The following is a 20,279-nucleotide window of genomic DNA, read 5'->3' as shown; positions in this document are numbered from 1 at the left end:
CCTTAAAGAGCTTCTAGACAGCAAAGGGAGCAATCACCAGACTGGAGAGACATTCTACAGACTGCACCTAAGGCTTTACTCACTACAACTTGGACAGAGGACTAATACTCAATATATATAAAGAATTGCAAAATTAAGTATCAAAATAATTCTAAGTCGTCTAATTAGAGAATGACCTGATGGACTAAGCAGATAGTTCTCAAACGAATAAACATTAGTGGACAAAAATATCTAAAACTATGTTCAAATTAATGAACATAATTCCAACTCACCTCCACCAAATGTCTAATGGCAAGCATCAAGGAAACAATAAATACAAGGGGAAAGGTGAACTCTTACCAAGTGTTGGTGAGAATGTAAACTGATGTCACCACTCTGGAAGTGAGTAAAGAGGTTCCGCAAATACAGAAACTAGAGCGCTACATATAACACAGCTATCCGACTTTTGTAAACAAACCCTAAGGACTCTTAAATCAACATATCAGGAATATTACACATTCATGTTTGGAGCACGATTAATAAAAACTCAAATCCAGATATTGGGGTTCAACCTGCAGACCAGAAAAGCAAAACAGCCAACCACTGGCTCTTATCGCAACCTCAGTCCGAACTGGCAATCCTGCCTCCAAGAATCTCAGAATGAGACTGAGACTGAGAGTCATCTTCTCCCATTTTATAATCCTCTCTAGTTCTGGGATTAAGGGGATGCACCACTACGACCTGGTTTCTATGGCAACTAGTGTGACTACTGGGATTAAAAGTGTGTATCATTACTGCTTGGTCTATAAGGATAGCCAGTGTGACTGTTTACTCTCTGATCTTCAGGCAAGCTTTATTTATTAAAATACAAATGAAAGGCCACTTCACATGTTCATTGTTGTACTGTTCACAATAGTTAGAAAACAGGAGCCCATTAACAGAGAAATGGATGAAAGAAATATTGCACATCTACACAATGGAATATCAATCAGCTGAAAGGGAAAATGAGATCCTAACATTTACAGAACAGATGAGATAGATCATCATGTTAAGGGGACTAAGTCAGACCCTGGAAGATAGATGTCCCGTTCTTTTGGCTATATCTGAAATTAAAACACATGTGTGTGAAATCTGTGTGTGTGTGCGTGTGTATGTGTGTGTGTAAATTAGAAAGGAGATCATGAAAATAGATGAAAAGTCCCTAATGAAGAGAAGAGTTATGGGAAAGAGAAGGCAACGGAATACATGTGACATCAAAGCAGAAGGAGGCTGTATTTGGGGCAAGAAATGAGATCAGCAAAAGATCATCTGGACAGAAGGTTTGAGAGATAGATCATAGTCCATTGGCTTTTATGCATGAGAAAGCCATATGGGAGCATAAAGTCTGTGACTCATTTTGAATTAATTTTTGTGCAGAATGAAAGTGATAGTCATGGTGTATAACAAACAGATGAGACAGGAAGTCCCAGATAAGAGTGGTGGGGAATTCCTGTGAGGTCAGGCTTCAGAGGACTCTGCAGTTTTAGACTGACAAGGAACTCACTTGCAAACCAAGGGCAGACTTCGCTGAGTACAACCTTGCCTCTAGATACACAGAGACCAAAACACTAAGTTAAAAGCCAAGGCCAAAGACAAGGGGCAAAGGCCTACTACCAGAGGTCAGGTATAAAGAAACAAGTACTATGATGAACAAGGAAGAAATTTTGACATTGAACAAAGATTTAAAGGAAAGTCAAGCAACCTAAAGCAAATACAGCTAAGAGTTGCAGAACTCTGAACTCCCCTCTGGTAGGGTTGTTTTTCCTAATCTTGGTGCCAGAGGTCATGTTTTTTTATGTATTAAATGTCATCTTGTTCGGGGAAGACAATCAATCCAGCCTGTCAGTGTCTTTGAGCCCTGAGTCTCTCATCCAATTAATTAGTCATTGCTCTCAGCTCTATGTTGTCCTCAGGTTTGATGAGTGTGCTTTTTAAGCTTTGCCACTGGTTGATTCAAAGTTCCACAGAACCCTCTGGCACATGACAAAAACGTGCTTCTAGGAGACAGCTTGTTTAAAGTCACTTCATCTATCCTTGGGGTGTCCTTCTACAAGGGCATGAAGAAAAGTAATGCCATTAACTCAGATGTCTTTGCCAAAAATGGGAATATACTTCTAGACACAGTACTTCTCCTTTTCCGCTGTATTCGCCTTCCTTACATGCTTGCAGATACTTGTCTCCTCTTACCCCCTCCACGATGCAAATACAACCTTCTGGGTTGTATTTAGTGTCACTCATATGCATATGTTCTTAGGGTTGCGCACTTGCTATTAGACAATCAATTTAGGGGATTTATGACTGGAGACGACCTATTCTTGCAATCGTTAATGGCCTACAGCTCTTTGTCTAGCAGTGAAGCCCATGCTGGCATGTCAATTAATATTCTCATTTTTCATATTTCTCGGCAATATTCTTGAGAGATCACGAATGCAACTTCCCTGTCATATATAGAAGGAACAGTCTCACAGAGGACTACTGGTCCTCTGGCTCTTACAGTCTTTTTCTCCCAACAATGTTTCCTGAGCCTTAGGTGTAGGGGTTGTGTTTTGATGTACCAGTTAGGGCTAGGCACCCCAAAGTCAGTTGTCTTCTGTATTTTGACCAGTTGTGGCTTTCTATACCGGTTTGTATCTACTGCAAAAGCAAGCTTTTTTTCTTTTTTTTTGATTAGGTATAAAAGATACACTTGTTTGTGAGTATAATGAGGAGCAGTAAGAATAGGGTAAGAGATTATACTAGTTTGGGAAAGTGACAGCCATGGGTGTTCCGGTAAGTCCCATGGCCTCACCATCCATGGGTAGTTGGCTAGACTTACAGCACCAGGCATGAATTCGCTCCTGCTGAGCTGGCCTTAAGTCTGAGCAGATCGCTACTGGTTACATAAAACCATGTGCTGCAGATGCCATTTCCCTTTCTAAATCCTACCTTCAAATTTCTATCTCTGAAATCTGCTTTCTCTCCTGACTACTAATTAGGATATTTACCTTTCCTGAACCTTCTGCATCCCTTTTATAAACCCTCCAAAGTCCAAAGTATCTGGCCAATAATACTGCCAAGTACTAACATTCTTCCAGAATGCAGTTTGCCCAGGTTTTGCCCAACTCTAGAGACAGCTTAGTTATTTGTCACTATGATTTCTCTACCTGGGCTCCTGTGACTTCTTAACTGTGTTTGTGCTACACTTGTTCATTTAAAGATCATTCTTCCTGATGAAAATACCAAGGCGAAATCAAAGTTCGAAGGTTATTTTCTGTCTTCGATGATATATGTCACTGTTCCATCAAGCCTTGTCCCTTCCTAATGCCATGGTTCATACTGAAGTTCCAAATGTCCTTTTCACTTATTGTGAGAATTTTGAGGTTTAGAGATTCTGCTTTTGTCTCTCACGGAAGAAGCAAGGTAGATATCAGAAGGACCCAAAATCTAAGCATGGGGTCTCAGTTGCTGGTGAAGGCAAGACCCAAGGTTGTTGACCGCCCCTTGTTGAAGCACAGAGTTGAGTATTTTCACTACTTACTTGATAACAGAACACTTGAATTTTATTTTCATTTTAGAGTTGCTTATCTTAATTCCCAGGTGTTATTTAACCAACAGTAGTTTGGAACAGTCCGGCTTCTACTTATTCACCAAGTTAAATATTTAATGATCTATGAACAAACACTTGAGAGGAACTACTTAAAGAACCTCATCCCTCTGTCCTTTATAATGTGAATAAACTCACCCTTGAATTTTTATTTCAATTTTCAGTTCAGGGTTCTGCAAATGTGAGAAACCTGGAGTAAGGGAAGGAGGCATCACTACAGAATGCACTGGGAATTTTAACCAGGGTCTCTGTTGGAACACAGGCTATCAGGCCATTGTGACTGTGACACACTGTTAAAGAACAGGAAGAAGAAATCAGGAAGGTGAATATGTGTGGGAAAAGTAGTAAACCATCTGCAAATGTGGATTGAAATAGGTTGGAATCCAACCAGAGAAAAGCCAGGGTGGGAGGGAGCTAGACACATAAGTGAATGTGGAAGCAGAAGATCACAAACAGAGCAAGCACTAGAGGTAAGTGAGGTAAACAGAACAAGACTGAATTACAGACCACACACCCTTGACATGTTCCAGATTCCATGGCCACGCTTGCTCTCTGAGGATTCCCATGTTGGAGTGCATCTTTCTGCAATGCAGGTTCACTGGGAAGCTGTTTCTTTGGATGACGACCTTTTCCTCCTCATTAGAAAGTCACTCTCCAGCATCCCAGAACATCCTTCTCTTTAGCTCTTTCTTTTCTTTTATTTCTTTCTTTCTTTCTTAAGAGCCACCTATGCCTGTTCCGCACTTTGTGGAATATTGACATCAGAAATTATGCTGCTGAGAAATCTACCTGTTCCTAGAAGTTAGTATTCTTTTTTCTGGCCTTGAATATATTGTCAAATGGAACTTCCACTTCAGCAATTCCATGGCCTAGGTTCATTGGAACTGGGTTCAGGGTGGCAGTTCCCATAATCTTGAAAGCAAAACAAATATTTCTCCAGCCTCCTTCTTCCAATTTGTTTTCTTGGATTATTAGTTCATCGTGTTTGAATATATCTTAAAATCAAGTTTCACATTTTCTCCCTTACAATATTTCCAGGTAATTCTTATTTTGAGATCAGGAAAGTAATAATAGCTATATCAAATCCAAGCAGATGATGTGGTCGCAGAAACCAACCCCACATCTGCACAGACAACACCACAAATTCCCATGCACCTCTAAGACTCAGGGAACCAGAAGGCAGAAACGGATAGATAAGGCTGAGGAGATGACTTAGCTGGGTTCCCAGATCACAATCACCGACAGCTCTAGCCACCAGGGATGCAACTTGATGTCTGTTGTCCAAGGGCACCTGCGAGCATGTACACATACGCCCCTCCCATACACATGCAAACTTTAGAAGATAATAAAATAAGTCTTTTTTAATAAAATAATGAACAGACCTCTTTTGGGTGAGGTTACCAGGAAGAAGTCCAAACCTAAAGTGGCGAAGAAAGCAGAGCCAAATGATAGAAGGTGGAGCAAAGCCAACAGTGCTGGTGTGCAAAGATCCAGATGCCCTCAGCAGAGACTGGAAAAGCAGTAAGCAGAGTACAGTTCCCAAATAGTGGGGAAAACATGTTTATGGGGAGCCAGCAATTCACGGGGGTAGGGTGTACAAAAGTATTTGGGGCAATCCAAGAGTTTTCTTTGAGACTCAGCTTTGATCCTTCTTGATCTGCCGTTTTCCCATTCACAAGAGCAGATCTTTCTCTTTCTTCACTGCTCTATCCCTGAGGCTTTGTACAGTCCCTGAATGTAGAAAATTAATTACTAGAAATTAGTATGGAATCACTCATACGCCAGTGCGTTTCGAATCTTTAACAGATCAGCATGGGTGTGGGACACCATGATAAGAAATGGAAAGCTAAGACCAGAGCACAAGTTATAATGCAGTACTGAGTCAGCCCTTTGAGGAGGAGGCTATCGTTCATCAATTACATCAACTGATAACTTTCCTTCACTCGATACTGCTTGTTCATAGATGCATGCAAAAGAACCATATATGACTATAGGTTTAACACTGAAAAATCTCCCACTGGAATTAAATTGCAGCTCCATTGCACAGTGCTTGTCTAGCATGCGTGGCCCCGTGTTAGGTCCCCAACACCACAAAATAACACAAAAACTGAAAACTAACATTTACTACAGTGTGTGGGGATAGGAGTACTAACCAGATGTGGTCTCAGTAAGGCAATACTTTTAGACATTAAAATAAGTTTTGAGTCAATCAGAAGCTCCTGGAGAATACTTTTCTAAAAGGTTTCTCTAAAGCAAATCAACCTGAAAGCTGAGATGACACAATTAAGTACATTTTACCTCGGTTAAAACTGTTATTCCTGATGATGTTTAGCAAGGTGTTAATGGATTCTTCTTGGTTCCTATGCTGCAAAATTGAGTGGCTTCCATCCCTAAATATACTATGTAACAACAGTTGTTAGATTGTTTTAAGCCCAAATTATCCTGGCAATGGTTACATTATCTGTGTTTTGTTGAAATTTTCCCAGTAAATATAAAAGAATATAATTTATCGTAACATTGTCAAAAAGCAACAGTTTTTTTCCTTAATCTTTGAAGAAGTAGAACGCTAAAAGTCAAATCCTCAGGAGCAATGTCACATGCGGCCTGAATCCCCATTTTCACGGTTACCGTGAACATTTTCGATCCTTTTTTGCCTGTTTCCTGGACTCTAGGAATATGGGAACCAAGAGAGCACAGCAAGGGCCCTGTGTAAACCTCCAGAAAATGTGGCATGCAGTCTGTAACCATCTGCATATTTCCAGAGAACAGCTTACCTGAGCATCCCTCTTAATGTCAGAGACCTTTGGGGATGGTAATCAGGTGGCAAGTCCAGAGGAGGTCAGTGAGGGTCAGGGGCATGGCCATAGTTCAGTCTTTCACATATTATCACTGGAATGCTGAAACCACTGATACCTGGAGGAGAGGGTAAAAGGTTAGTGCAGGAATATCTTCACGGAGAATTCTGTTTCCATGGGGTGAAAGGGAAAGGCCTTAAGGTAGGTTTTTGGACACCGTCTCCTCTAAATTTTTCTTTTTAGGCACACACCAACTGCTGGAATTCCGCATGTAATGCACAGATTGTAAGAAGAGACTGCTCATTCATTTCCCGACCACCTAGACCCGAATAATCACACACACACACAAAAAAAAAATTATATTAATTACAACACTGTTTGATTGATGGCTCAGACATATTCTTAGCTAGTTCTTATATCTTAAATTAACCCATTTCTATTATTTTATATTTTATCACGTGACTTGTAGTTTGTTACCTCTTGCTTCTTGGGCAGCTCCATGGCATCTGCCTCCTTCAGCAGTTACATGGAATCTCCCTGACTCTGCCTTCTCTCTCTCTCTCTCTCTCTCTCTCTCTCTCTCTCTCTCTCTCTCTCTTGTCTCTGTTTGGATTTCCTACCTGTGATAAGCCATTGGCCAAAAAACTTTATGCATTAACCAATATACAGCAGAACATCCCACATCAACAGACACTCATGCCCATGAGGAGAACAACAGTGGGAAGGAAGCATAAATTTCCTCCACAACCTCCCTTTCTAGAACTCTAACCTGTCATGGTCTCCTGAAGGTATTGTTGGTTATTGGCAGCAGCAGTTACTATTGCATGAGGAGCACTGAGGAGTGACTTCCAAAGCCTTGCAAAGATGGAGACAGGAATGCTAGTCAAAGGGGCTGTCAACTTCAACCTGAGCAGGCAGGGAAGCAGGAGAACTTTGAATGTTCTAAGGCCAAGGCTGAGAAGAAACACAAGATCTGAAGCTCAGGTCCTAAAGACTGTGAACAGGAAAAACCCAAAAGGAAAGTTCAGGACATCCAGGCCAAATTTCCCCTTGACACAAGTCAGGGAATGAATGTGAAAATCCATGTCTCCATTTCCTCAGGAAGGAGATTAAGTGGGAGCGCATAAGGGCATCGTGATACTAGGGGACTACTTTCTGCCTGCCAGGCTCTCTCTGTCTCTCTCTGTCTCTGTCTCTGTCTCTCTGTCTCTCTCTGCCTCTCTCTGTCTCTCTCTCTCTGTCTCTCTGTCTCTGTCTCTCTGTCTCTCTCTGCCTCTCTCTGTCTCTCTCTCTCTGTCTCTCTGTCTCTGTCTCTGTCTCTCTCTCTCTCCCTCTCTCTCTCTCTCTCTCTCTGTCTCTCTCTCTCGTGTGTATAGAAGAATGTTTGTGCCAGGACCTTTAGGCCTCAGGAAGACCACCAACACTTTGTCTGCGTGGGCAAGTCACCCATTCTGCCACCTTGAGCCTCTGTAGTGTCTAGAATTTGGGTGGAATAAATGTTAGTCCTTAGTGTCACTACTCTGTGCCCAAAGAAGTCTTTGCTCTAAGCAAGAGCAGAAATGTGAACAAAATGAAGAATTTTTATTTCTCTACAGAGTATATGACATTTGAAGTATTATGTAGGTTATTGCTAATGCCGCACAAGTCCTCTGAGAAAAATGCCCCGAAGAGAGCTTGATTTCATGTGCATGAACACTCCTGACTTCTGCTTTACAGATCTGAGTCATGGGGAAAGGATCATCGTGGAAGTAGAGCAGGAAACAGGAGAAAGCACTTATCACGTGTGTCAGAGCCAGGAGGTTGCTGGGCATGGGAAATAGCCAAAGGAAGGTTGATTAGTGTCTAAAGCTTCCGGGAAATTGTTCAAAATCCACTTCAACCTTGGAGATGTTCTGTCAAGGTTCCTGCCTCACGGGTTATGTGCCAAGGGATTGCCCAGTTGCGAGTTAACAGTGCTAAAGGCTTTGGAGAAGATATAAGACATACTCTGTCCTATTCTCCACTTTGAATATGCCTCTGGAAGAAAACTTGTACTTGAAATGAAATGGAGAAATATGATTTTTTATATGAGCTACTTGAGAAAGACAGCTCAGTGTCACGTGCATACTCGCCTTTGTTTTCACTGCAGTTTGTAAGAGGCATCCCTAAACCCCTCTCTGAGAAAAGCAGGGCCTTATTTAAGCTCTGCTAACACCCTCCAATGTTTTTGAATGGCTAGAAGAACTTCACTTTTCTTCACACACGACCTGTAAACTCGAAAGGAAAGCTTCTCCTACAACATGCTCTATCCATAAACTGTGTCCACTTGGCTTTGAAATAGTACCTTTTAAAATATGTATGCTTAGAAAAAAAAATGAGGGGGGAAGAAAGGAGGAAGGAGGGCCTCCATTCATAAACTGCACTCTTTGTATTCCAACGAATTCTGAGACCAGGCAAATTATCATAATCTTCCATAGAGATTCGTGATTCCACCTAAGAACTGCCATTGCCCCAGACAGCTGAGAAGCAAAGTTTCCATTAGCTGCTGAGATGAAATGCTTGTATGTGCCCACATGTGTTCCCAGGCCACTCCTTGTGAACCAAGGTTATAAATAATTCCCCAATTGGAGTTAGTGCCAGTATTCTAATATGAACGACTTGTACACCTCAGCTGGGGTCTGTCCTTTAATTTAATCATCACCCTGTAACAGGTTGGCATTAATCCATTCAGAACATCGAGGGGTCCCAGCCATCATCCCAGCAAAGAATATCAATTATGTTTTGAAAACATACAATTTGATTGGTGTACAAATCGCTCTCTGTGCCTTGTGGTGTTTTCATAAAGCTTCCCCTATTTGCTCTAAACAATGACATGCCTTTTGCAGTCAAGTTTGTCAGTAACTGTTTAACCTTTTAAAGCCTTTCCTAGAACCAGTAAAGAAGGAAAGAGAAATTTGGCTTCAAAAACATGTTTCTTAACAAACAATAGAAATCTCAGCGCCTTCATGAAGATGAAAGCGACAAGGCTTCTGTTTTGTGAGGGCAAGAAGTTCTGTACTATGTCAGAATTAGAAATAACTTTCACCAGCTTAGGGTGGGCTTCCCAGTGCTTCGCCTCTGGACAAGTCTGAAAAAATTATTTGACCAGAACAGTGCAGTTTTCTCCCTGAGGCCTGTTTTCAAGGGTGTGCCCCAGCCCTTGTCTTTCGTTCACTCTGAACGTTGAATGGCTAGCTCTGGACCCATGGGACTGCCTGTTCTGCCAGATTTTTGGATGTGCACAGGGGCTTAAATGTATCTATCATTAGCCCCACCTCCAGGGACAAAGCAGCCTGCCTTTGTTACCCATAATAGTTAAGCCATTTGATCCTGAACCTAACTGTCATTTTCTCAGACCTCTGAGTGTACCCATGAGACCAAGTCTACACAGAGACTAAGTCTATACATACACACAAAGAGAGAGCCCTATCCTAGCCACAGTGATGCTGGGAATGGCTTCCCTTCCTTCTGTATGCCCAATTATTGTAATTAATATGCCATATTATCAATTATGATAATATGGCAAAGACAGCAGCAAGGAAAGAATATTCACGCATTCCCGGCAAATCAACTCTAATCCCTCCCTCCAGTGAAAATGACACATGCTTCCTCCGCCCTGAGGATTTCCACACATAAGCCCAGGGACCTACTTTCCCCAGATACACGCCCATCTACGCATAATGAACAAACTGTACAGTGGAGAAGACAGACAATAGAAAACAATGCAATGAAGACTCATCCCCCACAGGGTGCCATGCTCTGCCAGGGTCAGTGTAGCTGAGGGCTGGCTCTCCTGCTGCCAGTCTGGCAAGATCAGTAGTGTCAATGAATACAAAATATTCCCCATCACATGTAACCAAAAGCAGAGACTGACACACCCATGAGAGAAGATTAAGAAAATGTTGGTTCTTCTAGCCATCCCTAGGAGCCCCACATGGGGAGATTACACACAGTTTGTTCCTGTCCTCTTAGAATGGGTTTGAAACATTTTCAAATGATGTGAGCCATTTCCCCCCCTCACATGACTGCTTCAAAGTAAGCAAGTATCTATCTTTATAAACCTTTCTCCAAAATGTATAAGCCTTTCACAAAAGACTGTGCTTCTTTTAAAATTAAGATTGAAATATTTAAGCTTTCACAATTTTTTTCATTTGAATATTTTGTTTCCTTAAAATATATTTGAGTAAGAATTTTCTTAAATATTTTGACAATTTTTCTCACATTTAATAACTTAAACATTAAATACTAAGGTGCAGCCTGGAGACAATGTTACATCTGATGTGAATCTGTTCAGTTTTGTATGAGTTTAGTCCCCAGCTAGCACCTGGGAGACTCATTTTTCTCAGTTTTACAGATCATGCTTAATATATGTTTTGTTTTGTTTTTCTCATTGATGGTTTCCAGTTCTTGAAAACTTATTAATTGGTCTTCATTAAGGCTAGGTGTGATTCTGGCAGGCTGGGTGTGAAGGATTGACCTCATTTGCAAAGAGAAATAGACCTTTTCTTTTTAAGAATTACAGTCACATTTTTCTATAACCCTTGGGAACACTTCCTTCTATGAATGCTAAGTTAAAAAAGCATGACTAAAGCTTGTCTATTTCTGTGTTAAACTCTTATCATCTTGTGAAAACATCCTTCATGACAAAAAGAGAAGCATCAACCACAGTCATTTTGCTTTGGCCACGTTTCCTTGGTCTTTACCTCTGACGTCAGAAGTCATAAGCTAAGTGGTAGGTCCCCAAGCTGGAGATCCCCACACAACACCATCTCTTTAGCATCACCATGAGAATCGAGATAATCAGAAAACTTCCTAAAAGACTGAACCACACTTTAAACTTTATACTTACGCATTAACAAAGTAAAACCCTGCTAGGACCTCTAAAAGCACATTCTCCTACAGGAAGAAAACTGTCCCTGCCATGTAGAGCTGGTAGTTTTACTGCCATGAACTAATGGCAGAAATAGACAAGGAATTAATTCAATATTAGGAAGAATGGGTTAAAACCAGTCATTCTAAAGGCAAAAATCACTATGTTTTCAGCTTGTCTCTAGTTCAATTGGTTTATACTTACTAATCGTTTCTAATAAAACATTTGTATTAGTATTGTATTACTTCAGACCATGTAATTGAATTCTACTTCGAAGCTCTGATGCTCAGTTTCACCAAGCCAGACTCTTCTTGAACAAAGTACAAAGGACTCATTGACTATGACAAACACATAGCAACTTTTTCCTTGAACAATACAGAGTTCACCAAGAGTGTGTTTGTGTGTATGTGTGTGTGTGTGTGTGTGTGTGTGTGTGCGCGCGCGTGCGCGTACGCACATATGCACCATCCCATAGTATAAGGTTCTGCGTTATTGGTAATTCCTCTGTTGTTGTTCATAGCCCAGATATATAGTGATTTATAGAATATTCTATGCTTCACTCATATACCATCTTAGTATAAAGTTTTAGAACAGTGATTCATTGATTCTCTCTCTCTCTCTCTCCCTCCCTCCCTCCCTCTCTCTCTCCCCCCCCTTTTTTGTTGTTGTTTTTTTGTTTTGTTTTGTTTTGAGACAGGCTTTCTCTGTAGCTTTGGAGCCTGTTTTGGTCCTAGCTCTGTAGAGCAGACTAGTCTCAAACTCACAGAGATCCACCTGTCTCTACCTCCCGAGTGCTGAGATTAAAGGCATGCGCCACTACTGCCCAGTTCCATTGAATCTTCAGTTTTAGAAGAATCATAAAAAAAGCCTGGCTGATGATAGAGTTGAAGCATAAAGCAGGGAGATACCAGGATAGAATGAATCCTCCCATCCTGAAGGTCACATGACTTGGAGTTTGCTAAAAGAAAAAGACAAATGGCATCCCTAGCAGAAGGGGTAGTGCTTCAAAATGGCACGAGGATAATTAATGATGAAGCAACTTTTTGCTGCTGAGAGGAAGGACAATGAGGGAGATGGGTAAGGAGAGCAGAAAAGGGGGCCTGAGACACAGCAGAGAAATAAGTCCTAAAGACAGTCGCATTTGACATCAAGAGTAGGCGAGTTTATCCAAGGATTACAAAACACGGTCATGCCTTCATATGATTCGCCTAGTTGAAAGGTTACTCTGGCAAGCATGAGGACAGTGCAACTGGCTGAACAGGAAGCAGGGACAAAATAACTGAAGCTCTTAAAGCAACAGCCATGAGAAAAGACATAGTAAGACTGGATCTTGAGAAGGAGGATGCAATCAGAGTCAAGGGGTGGGATTATCAGAACTGGCTGAAGAAAGAGAACAGAAAGACTGTTCAAATCAGCAAGAAATTTCCAGATTAGGATGAGGAGTGAGTGATGTTACCAGTATCTAAAAATAGGGAATAGGGTTCAAATCAGAATCTTAAATCTATTTAATAATTCAAACAAGGTCATGCTTAATTTGAGATACAAGACGAATTTATAGATAGAACTGTCCTGTAGAAAATAATATAGTGCCTGTAAGAGAGGGCTAGGGTATGAATAGAGACCTAAGAATATCCACAAACAAATGACAGATAAAGACATTGGTTGAAAGGAGGAATAGAAATCATGACTGATTACAAAGTTCCCAGGAATTCCAAAGTCTGGCATGGCAGGTAAGAAGATTAGCAAGCTTAGGAACTTGGGCCCAAACAACCAAAGCAAAAAAATGGGGTATCTGTGGCTTACCAGATTTTTAATGATATAGAAACTAGAAATCTAAAAAATAAGTCAGGAAACTAATTGTTATTGTAGACAGGAAAAGTGGGAATTATCACATTGCCATTATTGAACTCAATCCTGGGTATAGTACCACAAAGAATAGCTAACTGGCCTTTAAAATTTGAATTCACTTTCCTTCACTGTTACAAAGAACAAAGGCTTAAAGATGTAAAACAGATAGGGAATCAAAGAATCAGTTGTATTTTTATGACAAGTTTATCATCAATGTGTTGGGCTTTCTGAAAACTGAAGAACATGGTGGAATATCTTTGCCACTTACATTTTTGTAATTTTAATTATTTTATTTTACTAAAATAAAATATCATTACAGTTACCTCATTTTCTTCCCTTTCCTCCCTTCAGTCTCCCTCACATACCCTCCCCTTGCTCTTTTTCAGATTCATTGCCTCTTTTTCTTTACTTGTTGTTGTTTACACACACACACACACACACACACACACACACACACACACCCCACATCCTGAAATATGTAAATATAACCAGTTCAACTTGTATAATGTTACTTTTATGCATATGATTTCAGAACTGACCACTTATGACGCCAGACAAAGAACTTCAGGCAACTGAGAAACTCTGAGAACAAGAGAAAGAAAGAGACCTCCAACTGGTTACCCATTGCCACCACTTTTAATTTAAAACAGATGGGCTTGCAAGACAGAGCTGATCTGGTCTGCTCTCCAGGAAGCACAACAATTTGAAACTGAAAAGAATCAAAAGCATGTAAATATCTCTAGAACAGGTCCCTCCAGAACCTAGTCTTCTTCCTGCCTGGAAGGTGCTGGCTGCCCTGAAGCAGAAAAACAACCAAGTCCTTTGTGTATGCCCAGGAGGCAAGAAAAGGGCAGGACAGAGCCTGTTCATCGCCTTTGAAATAAATGGCCGCTGCCTCTGTGAGAACTTTGAACCAAAGGGTGTTGGATTCCCAACAATTTGGTCAGCTGTAACTTTTCTTTTCAGCAGAATGATAGAAAATGGAATGTGAATTGGAAATAAAGTGCTCAAACCTCTCCTGCCCTCCGTGAAGGAAGTAGGGAGGCCCATTTGTAGTAATAAGTCTGTGGGAACTGCAAGCTCCTTCCCTCAACTGCATTTGCACTTTCTTGGCAGACTGGGTGAATAACAAGCATTCTACGACTTTGCCATGGAGCAGAGCAAGAGGAATGTGTCTTAAGGGTGTCGATATGTGTGACATTTGGACAACAAAAATGACGTGTCTTTGTGCAGCCCAAGATGGACAGCAAAGCCAAAGAAGAAAAATTACAACCAGTGATCGCCCGCACTGACTTGCTCAGGGCTCAGATTTGCCTCAGGATACAGATTTCTCGCTGTTAAAACAGGACAGTCCTGGGCAAAGTGGAGTGGTCACCTGTGATGACAGACTTCAGGACAATTAAAGAAGGCAGGAGTCAGAGAACTGTCCTGAGACAGGCAACGGTTTCACTAATGATGGAGCTTCTCTGAAACAGGTATCCTTCGTGGAGGTGCCAGGAGAAAGGCAGTGAAGAGCCTCAGCTTTCAATGCCCCTCTTTCCTATGGAGCCCCGTCCTTCTCATATGCATGGGCCGTTTTGAAATGATGAGATACATTTCATGAGCCACCTCAGAAATGAGATTCTTCGACGCATCCTCAAACTGTCAGTATCCTTGGCCTGTTTCTCACAGCTGACTGGACACAACTCAAAGCCATTACAGAAACTGATGCTGACATCTTTGCCAGGGGCCAACCTCAGGGCTGCACTTGAAGGGCCTTAATCAGGGTCAACCCACAGAATTCGCCCAGAAGAAGTGGGAGTCACCTGCTGTCCTGGTCTTTTAAAAAAAATCATGTTGGAAGTCAGGGAATGAGTGTAACGTAAATTATATTATCATGTAAAAATACCACAATGAAATCCGCTATTCTGCACAAGTGATACATGTTAACCAAAAAAAAAAAAAAAAGGCAAAAATCCCTTATCAGAATAGAAAGATTATCAAATCGATGTATGGGTCTGCTTAGCCTTCCTCTGATAAATGTATTGGGTCCTGTGTTTCTTCCATTGTGCATCTGCTATAGATGATAGACACATGGACCGATAGATGATGGATGAGGTATACCATGTAAAGAATGCATAACCAGACAGCACGAGAGACTATCACAGGGTGGGGAAATATACTTTCTTCAGCCCAATTTCTTTTGCACTCTGTGCACCACACTGTGGGGTGCACAAATTTGTATTCTTCTAGAAACTACAAATACATTTCAAGAAAGATGTCTACTAAGGGGGGGTCTTGATTTCAACTTGCAAGAACAGGCCGTGGGTTGACCTGAACTATGGCTGGACTGAATAAGGGAAGTGTGTTTCCTCCGGTCTCTCAGTTCCTAGTAAAAGTGACTAATTGTCTGTTTCAAATTTTGGACCCTGGGATAGCAAACACCAAAAACTCATACAGTCCTGTGGTCACACACACTTTTGAGAAGATGGCTAAAATACATTTGCAGAAATTAAGCGAATCTCATTTGGTGACTAATAATTTCATCTGATCACCGGTAAGCCTATGGACCAGAAGGGTGGTGCTGGCTAATTTTTATGTCAACTTGACACAGCTTGAGTCGTTTGAGAAGGGGGAGCCTCCCTTGAAAAATCATTCCCACCAAACTGTCCTGTAAGTAGGCCTGTGATGTAGTGTCTTCATTGGTGATTACGTGAGAGGGTCTGTCCCGTTGATTGTGGGCAGTGCCATCTCTTGGCTGGGAGCCTTAGGTGTTAAAGAAAGCAAACTGAGAAAGTCATAAGGATCAAGCCAGGAAACAGCACTTATCCATAGCCTCTGCATCAGCTCCTGTTGTGCTTGAGTGCTGGCCTGAGTCCCCTCAGTCCCCTCAGTCAGGGACTGTAATATAGCAGCGTAAGAGGCAATAAGCCCATTCCTTCCCAAGGGGCTTATGGTCGTGGTGTTTATCACAGCAAGAGAAACCAGAGCTAAACAAAGGGCAAGCCTTTTTTTTTTCTTTTACTTTTTCTTTTTTCCCTGCAGAAGGAGATATGTTCCCACTTCTCAGCCATATTCTGCTTAGAATGACCACATGTTTTCCTTTGCTTGGAATGGCCCCAGCTTACTCACAGTATCCCGGCACAATTACTGATAGTGCCCCAGTTGCAACGATAAATTACTCAATCACTCAGTTATGGCAGTGGACAGAGACAGACTAGAGGCTAAAACTGGACATACAGCAATACTAAATTACCCCTCTGGGTCTTTCCGCTCTATTAGATTTCTTGGATGTACACATGACTAATCCAAGTCTCAAGGAGCCGTGGAGGCCTCTGTGTGTGCGGGAATATTTTTGTTATCACTAAATCACAGTTAAACGAAATGTATGACCACTTAAAGAAAGCCTCTTAAAAATATAATTCAGACTGATTTCTTCCATCATGCCTTTCCGGGCTCTTTTATTTTTATGTTTACTTGCCAACAGTAACAGAGCTGTAGCTAGTGACTTCTGAAATTAGATGTTTCTCTTGTCTCTGATATTGCTTGGCCCTGACAGACTGGCCAAATGTACCTCAGACAATCAGACAGGTTGGGCTTCTTACAGAGATGCCGCTAATTTTCACTGTCAGTGTGGTTCTCAGCGTAATGAGAATAGTTTAGTGACTGGATAAGAAAAGTTAAGACTACGAGTAACTTTGACCCAGATCTCAGAAGACAAGAGACAAACTCTGGAGCTAAGCCAGTAGGCCTCACAGCGAGGATGTTTTTGCAGACTGGAGAGCAACGGTAAGTTGCTGCTTGAACTGCTAGCAGAAGTGTGTACCAATCCCTACGGAGCCCGCAGCCTACAATTAGCGTTTAGGAAATTTCAAGCTTTTGAAATGTGTGGCCTTAATGACTTAGGAGCAAGATAACAGGAGAAGAACCTCCAACCCAGTTGTGGTTGGCCTGACATGAGATTTGGGCCTGGGAAATCATAAGCATACCCGGAAGTCTCCTTTATTAGAGGAGGAGAGAATTTTAAGAGAGCAAGTTCATCCTGATGTTAGAGAGAGGCAAGCAGACGAGATCATCCAGTTAACCAAAGCCTGGTTATAAAAGAGGAGATTATTCTACACACAGTCTTGTCCCTGTCAATCAACAGATCCTTTTTTACTGTCTGTGATGTGCCAGGCACAGTTCTAGGTAGAAGCGGGAGATGCACAGTGTGTAGATGAGCATATACATGAACAAGATAAATTCACATAATAGAGCCTGTGAACCAAATAGATCCAAGTAATGCCATAGTGCCGTTGTCAGTGGAGGGAGGGGCTGCTTCAGATCGAGTCAGAAGGATGGTCTCAGCAAAGCAACAGAACGCTGAATGAATAGGTTCAGCATCATACTGGAGACTAAATAGTACCCTTCGGAGGTGGCAGAACAGCACACACTGGCTATTTTAGCAGCAGAGGCAATTTAGTGGGGCAGTGACCGACCGAGGTGCCAAATAAGAATGGGTTGTTGAAGCCAGGTGGTGCTGGCGCACATCTTTAATCCTAGCACTCAGGAGTCAGAGGCAGGCAGATCTCTGTGAGTTCGAGACCAGCATGGTCTACAAGAGCTAGTCCCAGAATAGACTCCAAAGCTACAGAGAAAACTTGTCTCAAAAAAAAAAAAAAAAAAGAAAGAAAAAAAGAAAAAAGAATGGGTTGTTGAAGTGGAGACAAAATAATGTGGAAGGAAGAGGCAGAAGCAGGGAACAGAAAGAAGCAAGCTGGCCATTTCAGGTCCAAGTTTTTTGGAACTGGCAGAGTAACCTCAGAGAACAGAGAACCGGCCTTGGAGGCAGCGAGGACTCAGACCCAGATCACAAGCAAAGTCTAGTTTCAGTATGAACAGGGGCACTTCCTCTACAGGACAGAAAACAAGGGTAATAGTTAACAAGACAAACAGTTCCTCCACAAGAGCAGGATCCAGGAGAGACAGGAGCAAATGAAGGGTAGCTCTGTCAGCCCAACAGTGAAGAGCTGGAGCCCCCATCTAACCATCGTATTTCCATTTTCTTAATGATACAATGAACCAGGTCATCAGTAAGAGTGTACACGACAGGAGGGGAGAGGGGGAATATCAAATAGTTCTCTTGAGAATGGCTAAGTATATTAAGGGAAAGACTGTCAGGCAGTGCCAAGAGTCTGTTTAAAGACATTAAGTAGGATGATAAATTTACTTAATGTAATAATTAAGCAGTCTGGGTATCAATTTTTCTCCATCCATTCCACCATTGTTCAGATGAAGATCCAGATTTTAGGCTAGCTCTAACAGAACTAAAGTTCCAACTGGGGAAGGTGAAGAAACATTTGAGGGGTGAATAAAGGAGCCAAGAGTGTTTATAAGGATAAGAGTGTGCCCTGAATATAAATACAAGCTGCCAAAAGGGGCTGACAGAGCTGGTAGATGACAAAATGTTGATGGCGTTAATGAAACGGGCATCTCAGTGGAGAAGATGACCGCGGCAAGGAGGGCTAGTCTGTACTTTGAGAGGAAAAGGGGACTGAAATCTTCGGAGTCGTGAGGGAACAACATAAAAGGAAAAAGTTCGAAAGAACGGGACAAAGGCAGAAAGAGCAAGAGACACTGAGGGATAGAACAATTCAGGAGACCTTAAGCAGAATTCGCTTCTGGTCTGTGAATCAGAGGCCTCTTATCTGATATCAGAGGAATGTGGTCTGGTCATGCTTCATGGCGGAAGGCAGGCATTCCACAGCCAGACATCCAGGGTGTAAATTCCACGTTCCCACCTATGCACAAGGCCCTCAGGAGCAACAGCAACAGTAAATACTCAGGTTAGTAAGCACTCCACATGTCCCAATAGCTCACAACAGTTGAAGCCACTACGCTCTCTTCTGTTCATGGTAAATAGATAAAGAAAATGTTTCTTGGCCTCCGTAGACTTCACAAAGGTGTGATAACAATAGTTCCTATCTTACAGGGCTATTGAGAGTTTTCAAAGAAACAGTCTGTTGAAAATGATTAGCACATTGCCTGGCTCAGTAGGAGTATTCAATAAATGCTGGCTGAAGCTATTAGATTAGAGGGCAAGGGTCAGTTTCAAAGGAACCGGATTTTCATGAGCAGGAGGGATGGTGTGGAAGCAACATTTGGAGGCTCAGGGGACTCTCCTTCCACTTGGAAAGCACAGAATGAGAAGCCCAACAAATAAAAGGATAAGTGTTTAAAAAACAATCACATTTTTTAAAATAAAACATTCTGCCTGAAGCAACGGGGTGTTTGCAGGTTAGAGCCAGGAGCAGAGTAGCAGGGACAGGGGAAGGATACTGAATTAAGCAAGAAATGTGGAGAGGAAAGCAGGCTAGGCTGAGAGTCCCCTGGGTCTCCTCATGCCCACACGTACCTGAGAGGCTGACAGGCTGACTGCATGCTCACCCTCAAGGAAGCAGTGACTCACTGAATGGCCATGACTACAGCAGTTGCTCACAGAGGAAGAGCAACTCAGAGAAACAGGAAACAGATGGCCCAGTTTCAGAAACAGCCCAAGTGTTCATCTGACCAGGCAAGATCTGCCTCCACTAAAGAAGCTAGACGGAGCATCTACCATTGACATATGCCTAAACTGGCCACACTCATGTAGAATCGCTTCATTAATTCTTATGAGCATAAATCAAACAATATAGGTACTTAGACTGCAAAGTCTTCATATCCAAATAGTGACGTGATCAGCAGTCAAGCTGAAATGCTTCAGAACCCTCCAGCTGCTTGTTACTGGAAACATAGTAGTTATATTGGCGAGAGGTCACACGCACACACATACACCTTCCTGTCTCTCATTTATTCCTGTCCTAAGTTCACGTCAGGGTTTTCCAGAATTGTTGAATGTAGATGTATCTTCAAAATCATACACATTGTGTTTTATAGATAAATGAAAGAATTTTCTTAAGGAAAGAGGAACTCTATTAGCAGACACACATGTATATCCTCTCAGATATATCACAAACAAGTCCCACTGCCTGGCAATTGGGGAGACTTGTTTGTGAGTATATCTACGAGGATTTCCAGAAATTCCTATGGAGAAGGGCTGGAGAAATGGCTCAGTCCTTAGGAATGCCTATTGCTCTCATAAAGGGAGAGGGACTGGATTTGTTTCTAGTCTCACGTGGTGGCTCATGAT

At 41.9% G+C, this 20,279-nt stretch overlaps 1 long non-coding RNA gene across 3 annotated transcripts in view; it reads right to left on the bottom strand.

Annotated features, from left to right (window-relative positions):
* LOC146895866 (uncharacterized) overlaps positions 1-19,613 on the bottom strand; it is a 104,928-nt gene extending 85,315 nt beyond the window's left edge. For all 3 annotated transcript variants that reach the window (XR_015739035.1, XR_015739034.1, XR_015001982.2), the window contains exons 1-2: positions 19,506-19,613; positions 6,376-6,514 (exon numbers count right to left, since the gene is read on the bottom strand). This is a non-coding gene — a long non-coding RNA (uncharacterized LOC146895866). The remainder of the gene's footprint in view (positions 1-6,375; positions 6,515-19,505) is intronic.
* Positions 19,614-20,279: the final 666 nt, after the last annotated feature.

The sequence above is a fragment of the Myodes glareolus genome, chromosome 1 (genome assembly GCF_982192425.1).
Source record: "Myodes glareolus chromosome 1, mMyoGla1.1, whole genome shotgun sequence".
Lineage (NCBI taxonomy): Eukaryota > Metazoa > Chordata > Mammalia > Rodentia > Cricetidae > Myodes > Myodes glareolus.
Note: the sequence above shows the minus strand (reverse complement) of the source record. Positions and strands in the feature narration are given on the sequence as shown.